This window comes from Acipenser ruthenus, unplaced genomic scaffold (assembly GCF_902713425.1).
Source record: "Acipenser ruthenus unplaced genomic scaffold, fAciRut3.2 maternal haplotype, whole genome shotgun sequence".
Taxonomy (NCBI): domain Eukaryota; kingdom Metazoa; phylum Chordata; class Actinopteri; order Acipenseriformes; family Acipenseridae; genus Acipenser; species Acipenser ruthenus.
Window position 1 is genome coordinate 11,535 of NW_026708882.1, and position 20,854 is coordinate 32,388.

The following is a 20,854-nucleotide window of genomic DNA, read 5'->3' on the forward strand; positions in this document are numbered from 1 at the left end:
GTTTTACGATGACATTCAAAATGAGTGTAGAAAAGGAGAATCCATACTAATGGGGGATTTCAACTTCACCCATATAAAATGGGAAAACCCTATTGGGGGCACGACGGACGAAATTGAAATGGTGGAAATGACAAATGACTGCTTCCTAACGCAATTTGTCAAGGCACCAACTAGAGGAGAGGCATGCCTTGATTTAGTCTTTTCAAATAATGAAGACAGAATAACTAAAACAGAGGTCAGAGCGCCATTGGCAAACTCAGACCACAATGTGGTCTCATCTGAAATATTTTTTAAAACCCCAAAAGTAATGACTACAGCTAAGGTTTACAATTTTAGAAAAGCAAACTACGAAGGTATGAAACAGAGACTAATAGAAGTAGATTGGAGTAAAATAGAGAAACATCCACAGAAAAAGGATGGCTGTTTTTTAAAAATGTAGTACTAGAGGCACAAAACAATTACATCCCAAAAGTAGACAAATCTAAATCTAAAACAAAATGGCCAAAATGGTTTAATAGATCAATTAAAAACATATTCAGCGAAAAAAGGCACTTTACAGAGCATTTAAAAGGGACCAAAAACAAAGCACACAGAAAGAGTACTTGGAACTGCAAACACAAGTCAAAAAGGAAGTTAGAAAGGCCAAGAGAGAGATAGAAATCAATATTGCTAAGGGGGCTAAAACCAATTCCAAAATGGTTTTCCAATATTATAACAGCAAGAGAACATTCAAAGAGTAGGTTAAATGTCTAAGAGACACAAATGGCAAAATCATAGATGAAGAAAAGAAATAGCAAATATATTAAATGATATACTTTTCACAGGTTTTTACAAAGGAGGACACGGACAACATGCCCCACATGTCGACCTGTTCCTATCCAATTTTAAATAAGTTTAGCATAACAGAGGCAGAAGTGTTAAAGGGACTAGGAGCTCTTAAAATAAACAAATCCCCTGGGCCAGATGAGATCCTCCCAATAGTATTCAAAGAAATGAAAGAAGTTATTTACAAACCGCTAACCAAGATCATGCAACAGTCTCTTGACACAGGGGTTGTACCGACAGACTGGAAAATAGCAAAAGTAATACCGATCCACAAAAAGGGAGACAAAACCGAACCAGGTAACTACAGACCAGTAAGCCTGACTTCTATTGTATGTAAACTTATGGAAACTATAATAAGATCCAAAATGGAAAATTACCTATATGGTAACAATATCCTGGGAGAAAGCCAGCATGGTTTTAGGAAAGGGAGGTCATGTCTAACTAACCTACTTGACTTTTTTGAGGATGCAACATTGAAAATGGATAACTGCAAAGCATACGATATGGTCTATTTAGATTTCCAGAAAGCTTTCGACAAAGTCCCGCATAAAAGATTAATTCTCAAACTGAACGCAGTAGGGATTCAAGGAAATGCATGCACATGGATTAGGGTGTGGTTAACAGGTAGAAAACAGAAAGTACTGATTAGAGGAGAAACCTCAAAATGGAGCGAGGTAACCAGTGGAGTACCACAGGGATCAGTATTAGGTCCTCTGCTATTCCTAATCTACATTAATGATTTAGATTCTGATATAGTAAGCAAACTCGTTAAATTTCCAGACGACACAAAAATAGGAGGAGTGGCAAACACTGTTGAAGCAGCAAAGGTCATTCAAAATGATCTAGACAGCATTCAAAATTGGGCAGACACATGGCAAATGAAATTTAATAGAGAAAAGTGTAAAGTATTGCATGCGGGCAATAAAAATGTGCATTATAAATATCATATGGGAGATAGTGAAATTGAAGAAGGGAACTATGAAAAAGACCTAGGAGTTTATGTTGACTCAGAAATGTCTTCATGTAGACAATGTGGGGAAGCTATAAAAAAGGCTAACAAGATGCTCGGATATATTGTGAGAAGTGTTGAATTTAAATCAAGGGAAGTAATGTTAAAACTCTACAATGCATTAGTAAGACCTCACCTAGAATATTGTGTTCAGTTCTGGTCACCTCGTTACAAAAAGGATATTGCTGCTCTAGAAAGAGTGCAAAGAAGAGCAACCAGAATTATCCCGGGTTTAAAAGGCATGTCGTATGCAGACAGGCTAAAAGAATTGAATCTATTCAGTCTTGAACAAAGAAGACTATGCGGCGATCTGATTCAAACATTCAAAATCCTAAAAGGTATGGACAATGTCAACCCGGGGGACTTCTTTGACTTGAAAAAAGAAAAAAGGACTACGGGTCATAAATGGAGATTAGATAAAAGGGCATTCAGAACAGAAAATAGGAGGCACTTTTTTACACAGAGAATTGTGAGGGTCTGGAACCAACTCCCCAGTAATGTTGTTGAAGCTGACACCCTGGGATCCTTCAAGAAGCTGCTTGATGAGATTCTGGGATCAATAAGCTACTAACAACCAAACGAGCAAGATGGGCCGAATGGCCTCCTCTCGTTTGTAAACTTTCTTATCTTCTTATGTTCTTATAACAATAAAATAATGGCAATGTAATACAATGAATTATAATAGACTTAAGCAAACAATTATAAAATACATCAGTATTAGTACATCAGTACAACTTTCTATAGCTTTCCAAACCCTCCTACTACCTCTGTCCATACTTAAATCCCCCCCCCCCCCTTAACTAAAGAAGTACTACACCACTGAACATACCTCAATTACTGTCCTGACCAGCACTGAACATACCTCAATTACTGTCCTAACCAGCACTGAACATACCTCAATTACTGTCCTAACCAGCACTGAACATACCTCAATTACTGTCCTAACCAGCACTGAACATACCTCAATTACTGTCCTGACCAGCACTGAATGGAGGGCAGATAACGGTCCCTTTGCCACATAGTGTGGAGAGCTGTCTCCTTTGGAATCCATTGAGAAAATAGAAAAACTCAACAGTCCAGGGACGAGATTTCTCTCACAACAATGCGTTTTCTATCAATAAAATATGTTTAAAATAATAATTCTTAGTATTAATAATAGTAATAATAATATGAGATTCTACAAAATAAATATAAAAGTGACCTTCAAGTGAAACGAAACTGTTGCGGATGATTAACATTACAATGTTGTAGCTAGGATGCATAGAATGTTGTCTCATATGATGTCACAATGATGTCATAAAGATATCACCATGAGGCTTACTGTAGGTTTAGGTTTTTGATGGCATGACAACCATTTGTTTTTGTTTAAAGTAGATCTAAGGCAAATTCCTATTGATGTAATTGTGTTCCATGGATTGTGACATCACCTCTGTTTGCATCCTTATATCTTTAATAATATTGCATCTTTATTGAATATAGCACCTGTAGGGATTAAAGACGAGGTCAGAAGTGGAGATTTCAATCAAGCTGTGTTTATTCTGAGATCTCAGGAGAAGTACAATTCAAGCAAATTGACAGAGTAGGTCTGCCCATAGGCATCAAGCACTTCAATATATATATATATATATATATATATATATATATAGTACAAGGGAAAAAACAATTCTAATTGTTAGGCTAATTTCACTGTCTGCAGCCTTGAACTTTGTACAGAAATGAGTTATTTTGGCTTTAACATTCCCCACACTCAAACAAACACACACACATGCTGACTGACTCGAGTGGTTTTGTAGTTAATCTCAGGGATCGCTGTCATGCTGACTCGAGTGGTTTTGTAGTTAATCTCAGGGATTGCTGTCATGCTGACTGACTCGAGTGGTGTTGCAGTTGATCTAAGGGATTGCTGTCATACTGACTCGAGTGGTGTTGCAGTTGATCTCAGGGATTGCTGTCATACTGACTCGAGTGGTTTTGTAGTTAATCTCAGGGATTGCTGTCATGCTGACCACTCCATCACTGCTGTCCTCCTCATCACTGCTGCCCTCCTCACTGTTCCCTACACCAGCAGCCCAAGCATAGCTTTTTGCCCTGTGTGGACACTTATAGAACATAAGAACATAAGAACATAAGAAAGTTTACAAACGAGAGGAGGCCATTCAGCCCATCTTGCTCGTTTGGTTGTTAGTATCTTCTTGATCCCAGAATCTCATCAAGCAGCTTCTTGAAGGATCCCAGGGTGTCAGCTTCAACAACATTACTGGGGAGTTGGTTCCAGACCCTCACAATTCTCTGTGTAAAAAAGTGCCTCCTTTTTTCTGTTCTGAATGCCCCTTTATCTAATCTCCTGTTTTGGGGCTGCTTTGCTGCGCCTGGCACATGGTGCCTTGAATCTGTGCAGGGCACAATGAAATCTCAAGACTATCGAGGCATTCTGGAGCGAAACGTACTGCCCAGTGTCAGAAAGCTCTGTCTCAGTCGCAGGTCATGGGTCCTCCAACAGGATAATGACCCAAAACACACAGCTAAAAGCACCCAAGAATGGATAAGGACAAAACATTGGACTATTCTGAGGTGGCCTTCTATGAGTCCTGATCTGAATTCTATCGAACATCTATGGAAAGAGCTGAAACTTGCAGTCTGGAGAAGGCACCCATCAAACCTGAGACAGCTGGAGCAGTTTGCTCAGGAAGAGTGGGCCAAACTATCTGTTAACAGGTGCAGAAGTCTCATTGAGAGCTACAGAAAACGTTTGATTGCAGTGATTGCCTCTAAAGGTTGTGCAACAAAATATTAGGTTAGCGGTCCCATCATTTTTGTCCATGCCATGTTCATTTGTTTTATTATTTACAATATTATGTTGAATAAAAAATCAAAAGCAAAGTCTGATTTCTATTAAATATAGAATAAACAATGGTGGATGCCAATTACTTTTGTCAGTTTCAAGTTATTTTAGAGAAAATTGTTTATTCTTTGTTTTTTGTGGAGGGGTACCAACAAATTTGAGCACGTCTGTATTTATTCAATGATGTATCTATTTATGTATGTATGTATTTATTTATTTATTGATATTTTTATTTGGCATAAAGTATCCTACAGAAATTAATAGAACATAAAACAAATGAACACATTCATTTGTATTGTTGAAATTCCAATGATGAAACAGGACACACTCATTGTAGAGTTAAGTATCAGATGACATGCATGAAAGACCGCGTGGCCTAATGGATAAGGCGTCTGACTTCGAATCAGAAGATTGAGGGTTCGAGTCCCTTCGTGGTCGACTTTTTATAAAAAGTCAGGCTCGAGCCACAGCATACAGCGCAGATCAACGAAAACACAGAACGTTGCTTATAAAATCCACAGAATTATCGACCTTATACTACTTTCCAAATACATTGAAAACATGCCTGTAGTCGAGGCATGTGTTATTTGTTTCATTCAATTGTTTTAAAATTACCAAATGACAGATGACACTAGCGAAAAGAAAAAAAAATCTCTTTAGACAATATTGAACACCATATGAAGCGGGGATACTGAGATACGATAATGGAGCACTCCGTTGAAGGGTATTTATTAGTTTATGTACAGACGTGCTCAAATTTGTTGGTACCCTTACAGCTCACTGAAATAATGCTTCATTCCTCCTGAAAAGTGATGAAATTAAAGGCTATTTTATCATGTATACTTGCATGCCTTTGGTATGTCATAGAATAAAGCAAAGAAGCTGTGAAAAGAGATGAATTATTGCTTATTCTACAAAGATATTCTAAAATGGCCTGGACACATTTGTTGGTACCTCTTAGAAAAGATAATAAATAATTGGCCATTATAATAGGCAGAGACAGTTTTCCACAACATGTCAGTCGTGTCAGGTCTTTAGGGCTGCATCACAATGAATGCTTTTCTAATTCTTTTGAAAAGGTTTTAGGCCATTCTTTTTAAAAACATTCATTTAAAAACCTTTACTGTAGTATTATCTTTCCTTTTGTTTTATCTGTCAGGTAAGTACCTGTATGTCCCTGAGAAGAACGGAGAGTGTCTCCGTAGGGTTGTGACCGATGAAGATGAGAAGACTGCCATTCTCAATGAATTTCACGCAGGACACTTCGGCTCATGAGTGTGTGGACAAGGGGGGGGGGGGGAGCCCCAGAATTAGGAGTTATTTGTTTTATTGTGTTGGACAACACACGTGGAGGGGTGATGAGGTGATGGACCACAGCCAGGCTCTGCTACGTAGACAGTATCCACAGCTGGGAGGTTTGTTTGCTGTCACCAGCCTGACACAGCTGACTTCCTTCAGCTCATCGACTCGGGGATTTGTACAGATTCTCAATGTGTCTTGCAATCACTGGGTCATGGTAAGTAACATAGGCTGTGAGGAAGGTATTTTAAATGTGTTTGACGCTTTGGGAATTAATAATAAGCATGATTTCCGTTCCCAGGTCGTATCACTGCTGCAGTACAGTGGAAAGACAGTTCGGATCGGGTGGCCACATGTACAGCAGCAGCAGGGATGGAGTGACTGTGGACTGTTTACCATCGCAAACAGCCTCACACTCTGCATGGGTGGAGATCCAGGTAAGTTATGTTATGATCAAAAGCAAATGCGTGATCATCTTTTTTCTTGTTTTGTAGATGGATCTCTTCCTCCTTTCCCGAGGTGTGAGAGAACCCCGCCCCCAGAGGTACATTTCTGTGATGTGGACACCATACAGGATTGCACTGGAGCTGATGGTGGAATGCGGGAGGTGTGGTGAATGGTTCCATGGCCAGTGTGAAGATCTACAGCCAGATGACCTCATAAGTATGGAGGAGTATATGTGCTCCATTTGCAGAGTTACACACATGGGTAAGTATGGTAAGTAAAGGTGTAACAGGTTTATTTACTGTGTGTTTTTGTACATTTTTTACTAAGCATTCTAGCTTAGTATATTATACTAACACTCCAATGTGGCAATGCCTGTCAAGCAACATTACCATCATTTACAGCTATTTACATACGTATTGTTAATAAGGCTCATTGTCTTCAGAGTTTATTTTTCATGAGTGCACAAACTACTTATTTTGAATTTATTTTTTTCAGCAGACCCTGATTCTGTATTGATACTTTTTTATGATATAAAAGTACAGTAGATGTAATTCTGAAGTAATAAACAACTTCACATTTTACGTGTACGTTTCAGACATTAATGCTTCAATTTCAAATTCGATTTCCATTCCTATTAACTGATTTTAGACGATGACATCCTATAAAAGTTAAGAGTATGAAATGTCCATATGATTTACTGATAACACACGTCTCTATAAATTGGTGATGTCATTTTTAGACAGGCAGCCTCTTTAAAGTCCTTCTTTTTTGTGGGTTATGTGAGAAGAAGGCATTTTAAAGTTCTGTTAAACCTGCTCCTAACACCCCACTCCATAGGTCAGGACCTTGACGTGGTGAGGGGGCTTTTTACCAAAGCTGACCTGCAGTATAGTTTTATTTTTTCACTAATGCTTACGCATTAAGTCCTGGATAGCACGATACAATGGAAATATGCAATCTGATCATGTACTGATCAGGGACAATATGTTGTGGTTAACAATCACATTGCTTCTAGTTCCAAATTTGTACTTTTGAGTGTTGGAAATTATGGAAGAAACATTCTTATTTTATAGCATATGATATAATTTGGCTTCATACATATCACTATGTAACACAATGTTGGTTCCTGGGTAGTAAGTGTTATTTCCTAATTGCTTATGCCTCAAAAGTATAGAAAATGGCTATTGTTCCCCACAAACTTTGCTTTTGTGACCAGGACATTGATATTTTGAAATTTACCTATTTCCAATGAGAAAACGGGCGAATTTGTGTCTTTTCGTTCACTAAAGTCAGAAAAAAACAACATATGAATCCAAATTAACATGTATTTATACTAAAGTAATACAAAAATGATTACAAAAGATTTAGAAGTGAGTAGTTTTTCGAGATTTACGATTATACTGTAAATCACTTTCACAAATCAGCCCCCAAATGTAGTCTCCCATCATGTTCTCGTTATACTGTCCTTGGTAGCGGAGTTCAAAGTCCAGTTATTCCTGGTGGAAGCGCTCGCCTTGCTCCTCCGAGTACGCTCCCATGTTCTCCTTGAATTTATCAAGATGAGCATCAAGGATATGGACTTTGAGGGACATCCCACAGCCCATTGTGCCGTAGTTCTTCACCAGAGTCTCAACCAGCTCTGCATAGTTTTCGGTCTTGTGATTGCCCAGGATGCCCCGAACCACTGCGACAAAGCTGTTCCAAGCCACTTTCTCCTTACTAGTGAGCTTCTTGGGGAATTCATTGCACTCCAGGATCTTCTTTATCTGTTGTCCGACGAAGACACCGGCTTTGACCTTTGCCTCAGACATCTTAGGGAAGAAGTCTTGAAGGTACTTGAAGGCTGCCGACTTCTTATCTAGAGCTCTGACAAATGGTTTCATAAGGCCCAATTTGATGTGCAGTGGTGGCATCAGCACTTTCCGGGAGTCCACCAATGGCTCCCACTTGACGTTGTTCCTCCCCACAGAGAACTCGGTCCACTGTGGCCAGTCCCGCACTGTGGTAGTGCGCCTTGGTGTCCCTGCTGTCCCAAAGGCAAAGGTAGCAGGGAAACTTGGTAAAACCGCCTTTGAGACCCATCAGGAATGCCACCATTTTGAAGTCTCCTATGACCTCCCAGCCGTACTCATCATACTTCAAGGCGTCCAGCAAGGTCTTGATGCTGTTGTAATCCTCTTTGAGGTGCACTGAGTGTGCCAGGGGAAGAGACGGATACTTGTTACCATTATGGAGCAGCACGGCTTTGAGGCTCCTGGATGAGCTGTCTATGAAGAGGCGTCACTCATTCTGGTTACAGGCGATTCCGATACAGGCCTCGAACAGACTGGTCACATTGTGGCAGAAGCAGAGCCCATCTTGACGGGTGAAGAAGCTGGAAAAAGGTTGGTGACGCTTCCTCTGATCTGCGACTTGCACACTTTCATCCAACAAGTTCCGCTGCTTGATCCTAGATGTCAAAAGCTCGGCATTGGACGGTGAGACCAAGATCTCTAATCAAGTCATTGAGGTATTTTTGGTTGGGGTAGTATTTATTTATTTCTTAGCAGACGCCCTTATCCAGGGCGACTTACAATTGTTACAACATATCACATTATACATTATTTCACATTATACAGATATCACATATTTTTACATACAATTACCCATTTATACAGTTGGGTTTTTACTGGAGCAATCTAGGTAAAGTACCTTGCTCAAGGGTACAACAGCAGTGTCCTCCACTGGGGTTTGAACCCACAACCCTCCGGTCAAGAGTCCAGAGCCCTAACCACTACTCCACACTGCTGCCCTCTCTCAGTATCCAGATATGTATCCACTTAGGCAGCTGGAACTAAACTGAACTGGTGGGCTTAAGGCCCCTGTATTTATACTAATATTTATATTACTGGAAAGTTCTAGAAAGTTCTAGAAGTTACTCCAAGTTTACTCAGCACTGAATATTTCTGGAATGTTCTGGAAAATAGGTACATTTCAAAATATCACTGTCCTGCTCACAAAAGCAAAGTTTTAGTGAAGCTCTAGAAGCCTAAAAGAGAAGCTGAGTGAATAGAAAGATCTCGTGAGCAGGTAGGAAAATGATTGATAATATCTTGGCAGCGCTGTGAGAGAAATGACCTGCAGTGAGCGAGGCAATGAAGTGTAGAGATTAGCGGTGGAGCACGAAATGACGGGGTCTGAGCGTTTACTAGAAAAAGAAAAACACTAGACAGCAAAGGTGCAAGTGATCAGGGCTTAAATAGAAAATATATACTAATTAACAGCATATCAGAAAATTAGAAGCCCCCAGCCCCACACCCCCTGAACCACGCAGGCTAACATTTAATTCCTGCCTTCATAGGTTTCATCAAATGGTTCTGATGGAAAAAGTGTTCATCACAAGTAACAAATTCTTATTACTTAAAATTTCATTATTTCTTGGCTGTGTACATCACGCTCAGCTTTGAATTGTGTCCATGTACACAGAAGCCTGGTTCTTTGATACACAGTGATCATGCACACAACAGTCTACAGATGATTTAAAGCTGTCTTGCATGCTGTTTGTTGCTCCACAGTGTTGAAGTCGGATTGCTATGTGCAGGCTTACCTCCCCACAGCCTCCCGCCAGCCCCAGCGCACTCACACTGTGCCTAACAGCAGGGACCCTGTCTGGGACCATGTCTTCCGATAGCGCCTCTGCAGCGGAGTCAAGGTGAGCCGCGGACTCCGCTGCAGAGGCGCTATCGGAAGACATGGTCTGGGGTGTCTGCTGCTTCGGTCCATGTTGCAGCAGGATGTTGTTTTAGTGCTTAGTTTGTTTTTAACCTTTCAGCTGCTTATCCTGCAATTTCGACTTGCAGCACATGTTGGGCAAAATTTGCCGATCCCGTCTCAATAGTCGTGCAGTGCTCTGTGCATTTGCAAAGTTTAGTTTGCCTTTTAGTTTGCCTGTCTGTAGTTTTCAAAGAAGTCTCTTTCTGCATCACCCCTTATAAAAGTTAATTCTGGTATTTTTGCAGTTTCACCTTTTCTACAGAAGCATATTGGTGCATAATTGGGGGAGTGTCGTTATTACTAGAGCCATGCGTTTTTCGCGATTTGGTTTTTTAAACTGTATTTCAGTCCTCCAGCCACAAGATGCTGATATAGCCTACTCATTCAACAACTGATTGTGCAATCATTAACAATCATCCCATCTCAGTTAGTCATTCTGTTACCACTAAGTACACGTATTGGCAGGTTGATTAACAGAGAGGTGTACGTGTAGCGGTTTACAATTATTTAATCATGCATCTCTGTGTTAGTTATACAGTTTATTTAAAAATGTTTCTGAGAATGTGTAAATAAATGTATTTGAATGCTTTAATTTACCAGGAACACATATAGTTTGTGGGTCGACTATCCTTACTCCTTAACTCATTAAAGGTTGGAGCTCTAGAAATGGCTGAAGATAGGAAAGATATGTTTTAAAATCTCAACTCTGTATTGTGACGCATGACAAGGGACTAGTAAATATGTTACAGTGGTTTCAAAGATGTAGAGAGTCCATCAAACATGTAATAGTCGCAGAATTAATATACCGAGCACAAGAGGAGCACAGCACAGTTCACACAATAAACAAACTGTTAAAACTTTCTGTTTCTGAAAAACTGTCTATAAACCAGATCAATGCAAAAGGAAACCGCATTTTATTCATCCTTGCCTCAAAGCGCACTAGCGACTCCTGTGGTGGCCGGGCGCCTGCGAGTTAGCTGAGTTGTCTGCAGAACTGCGTTTCCTCCGACGCAATAGCTCTGGTTGACTTCACTGTTGGCTTGCCATTTGAGAAAAGGAGGTCAGGTGACAGAACTCGCTTCAGAGGACACATGTGCTTGAGTTGCAGCACTGAGACAAGGTCTTCAAAACAATTGTAATATAGACTTTAATATGTATTTCTTGAAATAATGACACAGTTATCTCACAAAAACGGAAGTAAAGGCTTCCGTTTTCATGAGATAATTATGTTGTTATTTTGAGATACTGCAAGTATCTTTCAAGTAGTTTTTACTTTTGTTGTTATGAGATAACTGTCATTATATTATGACATACTTGCACTATTTTATTTTAATTCTATGTAGCACCAATATGCATGTGTACTTTTCCCTTGGTTATGTTCTGCATGTACTATAGTTTGCTGTGTTTTTCCATGTTCAATGATATACCTCACTGTGCCTTGCTATTCATTCCGGTGCTTACCTATGCTTTCCAGTATGCTTCCACTGTGCTTTATTACACTTCACTGTGTTTGTACTGAAGGAAACAAAGCATCCTCATCCTCTCCTCCCATTAGAATGTGCTGGAGCTCAGCCTGTGTGACGAAGACGCCCTCAAAGATGACTGCCACGCCTCTGTTCTGTGTGACGTGGGAGGGTTGACTCCAGGACAATCTGAGAAGTGCACCTTTACTCTTAAAGAAGAGGTACGGCCTGGCCAGGCTGAGTAGTTTACATTACAAAAACAAAACAACGATCACGTCTTCAATAAAAGGCTATCTCCGGATACAGCAACTGCTGTGCTCCCAAAAACAGGTGCATTCATTGTATTAATAAGAAAGACCAATGATTAGCAGTCTATCAGTATACCAGTGTGCTTGAATGTACATTCATACAATAAGCCTGTCTTCCTTTATGTTTACAGAATAGCCAGTGCCCCTCTAATGTAGATGTCCTGTCTGTTTTGCAGTTCAATGAAGAGCTGCAGGTAGAATTTGAGTTGCATGAAAGGTGAGTGTCTAATTGGTTTCACACAACTACAACTATAAATTACACTATTGAATTGCTGGTGCTATTTTTTAAATATTGAGTGCCTGATTATTTTTAGTTTTTTTTATCCCTCAATTTTCTTCCCAGTTGTGTTTCTGTGGGTGTCCTCCGATTCCACCAGCCAAGCCAGCTCCCTTATTCACTAAGGAACTTGAGAGTGGATGTCGGGGAGCCGCCTCACTGACCTCTGCTCTTGAGTTCCTGGCCAGCAGGGGTCACTGCAGGGCGATGTCAGGGCCAATGTGACGGCCCCTCTGGAGTTACCCACCCAAAGCTCATGCAAAGACACTCCTATGCTATAAAGCAGTGGTCTCCAATCCTGGTCCTGGAGAGCCCCTATCCAAATACATGCTGTTCAAATACATGCTGTTCACTCTAAATCGCACCTCTGTGTGACTGTGTGTGTGGTGCCCTGTGATGGACTGGCGTCCCATCCAGGGTGTAGTCCTGCCTTGCACCCTGTGTCTGCTGGGTTAGGCTGCGGCTCAACATGACCCTCTAATTGTTCATTTCACAAATCACCTGCTTAATTGATCACAACAAAATAGTTCCAGGTGTTTATAAATTGATGATTTATTGGTTATCTATAAAACCTGCTGGATCGGGGCTCTCCAAGACCAGGGTTGGAGACCCCTGCTATATAGTTTATTAAACAACTTTTATAGAAGAAACCTTGGCAAATATCTAATCCCTTTGTGCATGGCAGCAGGCATCCCCAGGAATGAGACTGCATGTGTAAGGGATTAAGGGAATGGAATGGAACTCTGTGGATTAATTTATTTTTGTTATTTGCTGGGCAGCAGTGTGGAGTAGTGGTTAGGGCTCTGGACTCTTCAATCCCAGTTGGTAGACACTGCTTCTGTACCCTTGAGCAAGGCACTTTACCTAGATCGCTCCAGTAAATTGAATTGTATGTAAAACATAATGTGATATAATTGTAACAAATGTAAGTCACCCTGGATAAGGGCGTCTGCTTAGAAATGAATAAACAATGATAGTATGTGTTGCAGTCAGGATGTCCCGGGTGAGATTCTAGCGGTGAGTGGAAGAGTAGATTCACAGTGACGGGGTGTGTTCACAGAGCACACAGCACTCTACTCAGATTGGCAATGCATGGATACAGTAAGGGATCCCTGATGCCAGGAAACTAATCATCAAGACACTCCTATTCAGACAGCACTTGTAAAACCTCAACTCTAACCTTCTGGACAATGTGACACCCTGCCTTAAATGCGCTTTAACTGGCTTTATCGTATCTGCTCCTGACCTTGCTGCTCCCCACTATTGCTCCTTGTTATGTCTGTTTTTAATCCTGCTCTTCAATTTGTCTTTACTGTGAAATATATCTACCTTACTTGGTGCCTGTTTTCACTGCACTCATAACTAACCCTGATGTAACTACCACTGTATTATTACCTGCCCTTACTTGAACTGTCCCTAAATTGAATAATGTCCTGTATTTTGTACTTGCTCTTAGTTAAAGTTTTTGCTAACATTCCACACAAGTGTAGAATGGCACTTAATACAATAGGAGTCTACACAATCAGTACTACTGGCAGAGAGTACCTTTGGTATGCTCTATCCCAAGGGCCAGAGCTCTTTTCATCTAGAGACTTACACACCTACTGTCACATTATCTAAACTAATATATATATATATATATATATATATATATATATATATATATATATATATATATATATATATATATATATATACAGTACATATATACAGTACATATAAGGCTAACTCCTATGAAATAATTCATTCCTTTCTTTCTTTGGCTGGCATGGAGTGTTATTATTATTATTATTATTATTATTATTTATTTCTTAGCAGACGCCCTTATCCAGGGCGACTTACAATCGCAAGCAAATACATTTCATATGTTACAATACAAGTAATACAATAAGAGCAAGAAATACAATAATTTTTGTTCAAGTATGACAAACCACAATTCAATAATACAGCAGATAATAGTGATAGTTACATCAGGATATGATTAAATAGTGATAGTTACATCAGGATATGATTAAGTACAAAATACTACAGGTTAAACACTTGGCAGATTACAGTATTCTGAAGTACAGGATTAAATGCAGTAAAATAGGGGGCAGATAAGAGCAAAATAAAGCACATTTAAATGAAGGGTGATAGTGTCCCAGGATACAACAGAGGAGTTCTACAGGTGCTGTTTGAAGAGGTGAGTCTTAAGGAGGCGCCGAAATGTGGTCAGGGACTGGGCAGTCCTGACATCTGTAGGAAGGTCATTCCACCACTGCGGAGCGAGGGTGGAGAAGGAGCAGGCTCTGGAGGCAGGGGAGCGTAGCGGAGGTAGAGCCAGTCTTCTAGTGCAGGCGGAGCGTAGAGGTCGGGTGGGGGTGTAGGGAGAGATGAGGGTCTGGAGGTAGCTGGGTGCAGTCTGGTCAAGGCATCTTTAGGCTAGTACAAGAGTCTTGAACTGGATGCGAGCGGTGATCGGGAGCCAGTGGAGCGAGCGGAGTAGTGGAGTAGCGTGGGCGAAGCGAGGCAGAGAGAACACCAGGTGGGCAGCAGAGTTCTGGATGAGCTGGAGCGGATGGGTGGCGGATGCAGGGAGGCCAGCCAGGAGGGAGTTGCAGTAGTCTAGGCGGGAGAGTACCAGGGCCTGGACCAGGAGCTGGGTAGCATAATTGGTGAGGAAGGGTCGGATTCTTCGTATGTTGCTGAGGAAGAATTGGCAAGTGCGTGCCAGAGTGGAGATGTGCTGGGAATAAGAGAGGCAGGGGTCCAGGGTGACTCCAAGGTTCTTAGCGGAGGAAGAGGGAGAGAGTGTGGTAGATTCCAGAGGAACAGAGATAGAGAGATCAGAGGAGGGGGAGGAGGAGGGAAAGAAAAGGAGGTCAGATTTAGAGAGGTTGAGTTTGAGGTGATGCGAGCGCATCCTTGAGGAAATAGCAGACAGACAGGTAGAGATACGGGAGGAGATGGTGGAGTCAGAGGTGGGGAAGGAGAGGAAAATCTGAGCATCATCAGCATAGAAATGGTATGAGAAACCATAGGATGCGATGAGGGGGCCCAGGGAGCGGGTGTAGAGAGAGAACAGGAAAGGACCCAAGACTGACCCTTGGGGGACTCCAGTTAAGGGAGGGTGAGGTGTGGAGGTTGCTCCACGCCAGGTTACCTGGTAAGTGCGGTTGGAGAGGTAGGAGGAGAACCAGGCCAGAGCAGTGCCAGAGATCCCCAGGTCAGCAAGAGATGACAGTAGAATAGAGTGATCAACAGTGTCAAAGGCAGCAGAGAGGTCAAGGAGAATTAGGACAGAGGAGAGAGATGCAGCTCGGGCACACTTAAGTGAGTTGGTGACAGACAGGAGGGCGGTTTCAGTTGAGTGAGCAGAGCGGAAGCCAGATTGGAGAGGGTCAAGCAGAGAGTGGTTGGACAGGAAAGCAGAGAGCTGGCGGTGTACAGTCCGCGCGAGGGTTTTGGAGAGGAAGGGTAGGAGGGAGACAGGATGGTAGCTCTGGAGGGAGGTGGGGTTGAGGGTAGGTTTTTTGAGGAGGGGAGTGATAGAGGCTTTTTTGAAGTCAGAGGGAAAGATACCAGAAAGTAGAGAGGTGTTGAGGAGGGAGGAGATTACGGGGAGTAGAGCAGGAGCAGCAGCTTGAAAGAGGTGAGTGGGGAGGGGGTCCAAGGCACACGTGGTGGGTTTGTGACCCTGGAGCAGGGAGGAGAGGTCAGAGTCTGAGAGGGGCAAGAAGGTGGAGAAGGAGGGCGAGTTAGTAGTGGATGTAGTGGGTGTAGGGGTTGGAGCAGGAGGGGGTGTGGGGGAGGGAGAGGTGTTAAAGAGTTTGCGGATATCTGAGATTTTAGAAGAGAAGAAGGAGCAAAGTGGTCAGGGGAGATAGAGGAGGGAGGAGGAGGGAAATAGGGTTTAGGAGGAGGAGAAGGTAGAGAATAGTTTACGTGGGTTGTTAGTGGAGGCTTTGATTAGAGATTGGAAATAAGCACATTTAGCAGAGGAGAGAGTAGAGGAGAAGGAGGAGAGGAGATGGCGGGAAAGGGTCTAGGCAGCAGGGAGTTTGGTTCTCTCCATTTCTTTTCAGCAGATCGCAGTGTGATTCTTGCCGAGCGGAGCGCAGAGGAGAGCCAGGGATGGGGAGGGGAGGGGCGAGCAGGTCGGGAGGTGAGGGGACAGAGGGAGTCGAGGGAGGAGATGAGTGAGGAGAAGAGGGTGGAGGTAGCAGAGTCTACGGAGAGTTGTGAAAAGGAGTCGATAGGAGGGAGGTGAGAGAGAGCACTCAGTGTTCACTCAGTGAGCAGGGAAGTGGGGTAATATTTCCTGCCACGTTTTCAAACATCAGCATACATTGGATAAGAATGCAGCCCAAGGCTAGTTACCTTTATAGTCAAATTATTGATTGTTGTTTATGAAATGGATTTTGTTTTTAGAAGTTACATTTTGACAGGTAGTAATTAACAAGTAGTGTTATGTTAATATTTTAAGTACCATATTTACATGTTGTATGTAAAGATTTGTATAAAGAGGATCCTGAACAATAGGTTATGCTATACAGCTTTTATTTCACTCAGGACAGATTTCCCAATAAACCACAAGCCTCGAATGGTTCACTTGAATGTTTCCACTCCATTAATGAAACAGCGATGCTGGAATCCATTGTGATATTTTTTTTCCCCGCTCTGCAGACTCTTCCCTGTGTGCAGCTTGGAGGGCAGTTTCCACAACGAAGGATACCAGCTGGAGCCAGGTGCCTGCTGCTCACATCATCATGTTATCATTATTATTCTATTTCTCTATCAAGCCTGCTGTTCTACAAGCAAGGGTAATGTGTGAACTATCAGCAGTCTCAGGGTGGAAGTTCTGAATCCAGCCTGGTGATGAAGCCCCATGAAACAATGACTTGATTTTACATGCGGGGAAACTTTCAGGACATTTGTCTACTGTCATGACTTATTTAAGGTGGTACAGCTGGATTACTATTTTTAGATAGTTGTGTTTTCTGTTTAGTTTATGTTTGAATAACAATATAACAAATTATACAAAAACAATCAAATACAACATGAAGTTTCAAAGCAGGAATAGTTAAATTAAATATAAACCAAAACTATCTAAAATTGTAAGTCAGCCATACCACCTTAAATAAGTCATGACAGTAGAAAGATAAGTCATGACATTTTAAACCAAGCCAGCATCTCACTTGATAAAAGCCCTGCCACATGGAAAACAAATTGGTGTTATGAAAAGAGACTTTTTAATTTTATGAAATATGAAGTTTTTTTCAGCTTTTTTAGCCTATCCTTATATATTCATCCTCTTCAGATATACTAGAAATGGTGTCTATAGTGTTCTTTCTAGTTTCCTCCGTCCTGCCTATATAGTGATGCATTAGATCACATGCAATTACAGTACAGCCATAGCTGAAGGGTTAATATGGATAACAAAAATACAATTGTTTGTGTTGTTTTGAGTGGAATAGTGGGTTTCTAGATTAGAATCTGTGATTGAAATTACTGATGTGTCGCATGTGTTGGCCTTTATTAAAACACACAACAAATGTATTGTTCCTGTCATCACAAAATCTCTTTTGAATCCCCTTCCAGATTTGAACTTGGATCCAGAGACAGTGTCCAGTACAGGATCTGTGCAAACTCTCAGCGCCCCTGTGCAGGTTAGTAGTCTCTGCTTTGGATTGTTAAGCAGCAATTCTAGTCAACTCTCCATTATTCAGAGTAATTTGGGGGAGGATGATCTGGATTAAACAGAAACACATAGAAAAACACATCTAGTATACTTAGTGTTCCGCGTTTTGCTTTTTTTTATTTTTGATAACCCTGTGATGTCCCCTATAAACATAATTTGAGCTGATTTACTTTCTTAATCAATATTTAATTACCAAAGGACATTGGTTCAATTTACCTTTCTATGTTTTGATTGAGTTAAAAAGGACATGCATTGATCTTGCCTGATTCCGGACCTGCATTTCATTCGGGCTCAGTCTAATCATTGCTGAATTTCATTGCGTTCGTTTTCTTCTGCTAATTTAAATAACATTTCACTTATCAAATATACCATTTATTGACTTAATAACTGTTAATTAATGTTTAAAGGGGAGGTAAAGAGCTGGAAAAAGAAAACCGATAACTTGGAATACTAAATATACCGGACTTCAAGCCACCAGTGTACAGTACTGTTTATTTGTTTTTGAATCACTCCACCATTGTTTTATCTAATTCTTTGAAATAATTGTTTTTCATTGATTTTTCAGATTAGCCGATAAATAGTTAGTTATGTGTATGAAATAAACAAATCTTTCTTCTTTTTAAATTGTGAACTGTCTGTTCATCTATCCTGTAGTCTGATGACATCGTCACTCCTTAATACATTTTTATACTGTTGGGAGACGCGTGCAGGGAGAGCCAGGTGCCTTCGGGAGACTCTAATACAGTACCTCCTGGTTTAGTTGGTAAAGCTAAAATCCAATCTTCTAATATGTATGTTAGAGAAAGGAGCCATGTGACCTGACTATGTATGATCTCATTCCTACTACAAACCGAATAAATAAATGGGCTCGGTTTGTACCTCAACTCACTGGTGATGTTGACTCCCTTCTACTTGTTATGCTCCTAACTGTGATTGATGAGCTTCCCATCAGTACAAGATGGATAATGTTTGGAAAGTCAAATGGAAATAACATATACCATATGTTCTTTAAAATGATCAATATTATTATTATAACAGTAGTAAAAACCAAATACTGACACTTACAGAACATTATTGAATAATTTGAAGGAAACATAGAAATGTATTACACAAATACTTCCAAATGTGATGAAATTTGACTTTCAAAAGCCAGCCCTTATGCTTTACACATACAGTTAGGGAACAGGTTTACGCAGTTACTTTTTCTGAACTTGGAATGTCTTTCTTTATATTCTATAACTTTGTAGAATTATACATCAAAAGTCCTTCATAACCACTCATTCACACCAGCTGTCACTCCTTATTACTACTATACTACCATCATTTATGACACAGGCATGTGGTTAGGATTACTGTGAAATTTGAAAGGCAATATTTGCTGAAGGGTTTGCACAGTCTGACACAGGAAGTGGTATGGTATATTTATTCATTTAAACAAGATTATTACAATTGGTAAACATGTCAGACTCTACTGCAAAGCACTTGAGTGTGCTTGGTTGAATACAGAGCCTGAAGATCTGCAGAGTAATTCATGGGTGGAAATGAAAGAAAGTGGAGGAATTGGAGCAGTCACTGGAGCTGCTGCCGTGTCTCCAGTAACACAATGGGGGAGTAGATCTGCCTGGCGATGGTGGTGCTGTGGAAGAGCTGCTCTTTGGTGTGGAGATCTGTCCTTGTAGAGCTTCATTAGAGAAAGATGGAGGTGTGGGTCTGTTCATTGAAGGAGGGGGGCATTCTAGTCACTGGTTGAGTGGTTAGTTAGGTGGATCTATTTACTGTTGGAGGGGAAGGTCTATTCATTGGTGGATAGGTGTGTCTGTCTAGTGGTGGATAAGGAGGTCTATTCATTGGTGGATAGGTGTGTCTGTCTAGTGGTGGATAAGGAGGTCTATTCATTGGTGGATAGGTGTGTCTGTCTAGTGGTGGATAAGGAGGTCTATTCATTGGTGGATAGGTGTGTCTGTCTAGTGGTGGATAAGGAGGTATATTCATTGGTGGATAGGTGTGTCTGTCTAGTGGTGGATAAGGAGGTCTATTCATTGATGGATAGGTGTGTCTGTCTAGTGGTGGATATGGAGGTCTATTCATTGGTTGAATTTCAGATCGATCCATTGGTGGATGGAAAGGTCTATTCATTGATAGGAATTCATTCATTGGTTGACCAGTAGGTCTATTCATTGGTTGAATGGCAGGACTATTTGGAGGAAATGCAGCTTCCTTCATTGGTTGAGCAGCAGTTCCACTCACAGATGAAAAAGCAGATGCATTTATTGGTCGGGGGGCAGATCTCTTCTTAGAAGAAGCGAAGCAGAACAGGAAGATCCTGCCATCAGTGTGCCTGGACTTGATGATGGGATTCCAGCTGCTGCATTCTTCTGAAACACAAAGCACTCATCAGCATCAATAACTGCAGTTCACAAAAACATGCATCCCCTTGCAAACAAAGCAACTTCATTTCCAGAAAGATGTGCAGCAATTTCTAGATTGAATAATAGACAGTTTGTTCAAAGCCTTATCAGAAGAACAAGTTAATAAAGACTGACAGAATGAAAGAGTAACCACACAAAGTCATTCCCAAAAGTATCTAATAATCTCTTGACTTTACCGGATCATCCAATGGAGTTTCACTTGCAGTCAGAGGTTGGACACAGGCTCCTGGGCAAAGAATAGAATTCAAATCCATTAAAGCAATAAAAGTGAACTAGTTAACTCTTTAAGCAGATAAAATAGTTCCTTACAGACAATCAGAGCAGCTCAGTACCTCCTTAGGCTTAACTGAACATATCTTTTTATTGATTTAAAGACCTTTCTGAAGTTTGTAAACTTGTAAGATTAGCAGTGATAAGATTAAATAATTCTATATTCCAAAGAGTAATAAAAGCAGTCACTCTGAGGGGGAAAAAAAAAAGATTCTCCTTAACTATAATCTGCCAAGAACCAAAAGGAACGAT

The 20,854-nt window shown here is 41.0% G+C and overlaps 1 non-coding gene across 1 annotated transcript; it reads left to right on the forward strand.

The window, feature by feature from the left end:
* Positions 1-5,041: 5,041 nt before the first annotated feature.
* Positions 5,042-5,114, forward strand: trnar-ucg (transfer RNA arginine (anticodon UCG)). The gene has a single exon. It is a non-coding gene; the product is annotated as a tRNA-Arg (tRNA).
* The last annotated feature ends 15,740 nt before the right edge of the window (positions 5,115-20,854 follow it).